This window comes from Chinchilla lanigera, unplaced genomic scaffold, assembly GCF_000276665.1.
Source record: "Chinchilla lanigera isolate Chin_1 unplaced genomic scaffold, ChiLan1.0 scaffold00045, whole genome shotgun sequence".
NCBI classification, from domain to species: domain Eukaryota; kingdom Metazoa; phylum Chordata; class Mammalia; order Rodentia; family Chinchillidae; genus Chinchilla; species Chinchilla lanigera.
In genome coordinates this window covers 16,577,236-16,580,223 of record NW_004955446.1, presented here as the reverse complement: position 1 = coordinate 16,580,223, position 2,988 = coordinate 16,577,236, and the positions used below count along the sequence as shown (strand labels likewise).

At 38.4% G+C, this 2,988-nt stretch overlaps 1 pseudogene; it reads left to right on the top strand.

Annotated features, from left to right (window-relative positions):
* LOC102015062 overlaps window positions 1-1,058 on the top strand; it is a 6,592-nt pseudogene extending 5,534 nt beyond the window's left edge.
* The last annotated feature ends 1,930 nt before the right edge of the window (window positions 1,059-2,988 follow it).

Here is a 2,988-nt window from a genome sequence, read left to right as displayed (position 1 = left end):
CAGCTGTGTTTTTAGCACTGGAGGAGCAAGAAAAAGTAGAGAACAAAACTCCTTTAGTCAATGAGAGCCTGAAAAAATACTTAAATACAAAAAACAGTCATTTAGTGGCAAGTCTTGTTGCAGAATTTCTTCAGTTTTTTAACCTTGGCTGTTTTTGACTTTCCCTTGGCTGTTTTTCTACCTGAAGCCAGCACAGTAAGATTTCAAGGTCTTGAAGGGCAAGAGAATCTAGCCTGAGATTTAGGTATCATTGAAGCAGAAGGCATTGCGAGTAGACCCTTACTATTAGAAGTGATCAGACACCTTCAACAGAAAGAGAAAGGGCCTGCAGTGGGGAAGGTGCTCTGGGTCTATGTGATGTACATTCTCCACCAAAGTCACTGGAAGGAAAAAACAAGTACACACTCAACCCCTAGTAAGAAGGCCAACAGTAAGGCCAGTCAGAGTGATACAGCTGTCCCCTCACTGATCCAAAGGACAAAAGCAGTCTGCACTCACTGACCCATGAAACAAAAATTGGATCTTTTTTAAGCTCCACCACATTAGATGTCAAAGAGAAAGCTGGCCTTTCTCCAGATGAAGATGATACGGGAGGAGATTCTTTCTTTGATAATCCCATTCCTAAACCAGAAAAAACCTATGGTTGGAGAATTGAACCTAGGAAGCAAGCAGGAAGTCTGGCCTCGCTCTCAGATGCTCCCTGCTTAAGGAGTGGACTCACTTCCCTGGCAGGAGCCCTCTCATTAAAAGAGCCTGAGAGTAAAAGGGGAAGCACAGTTTTGAAAGATCTGAAATTAGTCAATGATAAAATTAGATCAGTTGGGTTAGAGACTGGAGAAGAAGACTATGTTGATAACTTTAATAGTGTCACCCATTGCTCAGAAAAAAGTGAGCTAAGTATTGGTGAAGAGATTGAAGAAGATCTTTCTGTGGGAGTAGATGACATCAACAGCAGTGACAAACTTGATGACCTCACACAAGACCTCACTGTTTCCCAGCTCAGTGACACTGGGGATTATCTGGAAATGTGGCATAGACATGAAGAGGAAGCATTCTAATTAACAAAGAACTGATCAACTCCATTTTGTTGTTGTTGTTGTTATTTATTTATTTATTTATTTGACAATCTTTGCTGGAAAGTCTGCACCCTGTTGGTGCCTTGCATGGCAAAAAGACTGCAGATTTTTTTGAAAAATAACTTTCCAAGGGTGGGGGATATAGCTCAGCGGCATAAGCACCTGCCTGGCAAGTGCAAGGTCCTGAGTTCAATTCTCGGTACATAAAAAAAGTAAAGAAAAAAATAACTTTTCATTTTACTAAACAAAATGTGTCCTGTATAAGCCCATGTGTGGAAGATTTTGTATCCTTAATTTGGTTTAGCTGTACATTCTTCTGTGGAAATTGATTATTTAACTCATGAAAACATCAGTGTTACAATCATGAAAGATTTGGTTGGGATTTTAGCTCAGTAGAAGAGGCCCTGGGCTTGGTCTTAGCGCCAAAAGATGTTTTAAACAATGAAAAATGTCAGTGAAGTTGTAAATTTGCACATCTGTGCAAGTGTGTGGCTGCCAGTACATGGTGATCTTTGCTTCAGTCATCTGATAGCAAATCCTACCCACCTAGTATAATTTTTTTACAATATTCACTCAATATTCTTTAATATGTGAGTTTTCTTGTGTTATATGATTTTTTGTTCTCATCTGACTATTTTAAAATAACAGGATTTATATGACTCAGAAGACCCCTTGCTTCCTTTTTGTAACATTTTTCTTGATGAGGAGATAAAAGTAACCATAAAGGAGCATAAAAATGTGTAGATGCCCTGGAATTTGAGGGGATAGCCCAAGTCCAGTGTTTCCTTCTAAACTGCAACATGCCATGACTTTCCACATTCTGACTCCACATGGCTTTCACCAATCATTATAGAACTTCAGGAAACACTATCTGGGTAGAGCACAGAGGATGATGCAGATGAGTGGTATTCTTCCAATGCCACAAAGTTAGCTTCTTAAACGTACATAAAACTTGGCATTAAAATAAAAAAGGTAAATTGACACATGGCTTCTGGCCTCTGGCCTCAATTTAGAGAAAAAGAGATAGCAACAAGTGCCTTCTCATTATACTAATTAGATTTTTTTTTTAGCCAGCTCTATTTTTTTTTTTTTTTTTTTTTTTTGTATCATGAATGCTTGGCAAATTCTTTAGGTTTAAGTCCCAAGTTTTGTTTTAATTTGTTGAGTTCAAAATCATGGAGAATCCTGATGGTCATTAACTTTTCTCATATGACTCTCCATAGCATCTACTGGAGCATCAGGTATCATCCAGGCCAATGAAAGTATGACCAGAAACACAATGTGTTCCATAATTATGATGAGTGCCATCTTGGGAGCAAGGACATGCCAGAATTGCATATTATGAATGTGTTAATTCTCATCTTCAGAAGGACTTGTATAATCTATGTACCTGCAAGTGGTGAAGTCTCATTTATCCAGGGGTATAGTGTGGTTTGGGACATCAACTATCAAGAATATTGACAAGTTGTTATTGACACATCCATTCAAAAGCTGTGTGGTATTTGTTGAGTAGGCATAGTAATAAATGGGATGATTTCTGATATAAATGCAGTAGTAAAAGCATTAGTTGCAACATAATGGACAACCACTCCAGAAGGAATGTCTTGCCAAACACCTGTGCTATGAACTTTAGCAGCCACAATTCTCCTGTGATGAATAGCAAGTTTCCAGGCTTCTACTTGGATCTTTACAACATTATTTAAGAGAGCAAAAAGAGGAGCCAAAGGAAAATAGCTGCAAATAGCATGACAAATCCAAACTGTTTTCTAAGTACTCACAGAATAACCCAAGTTATGCAGAGCTTTCAAGGTGGTGAGTCTACTCTCAGTGACTGTAGTTTCTGAACATTGGTCTGAGACTTTTGACATCTTCACCAATTAAAAACCAAGAGATAAAGAGCTAAAAAGACAGA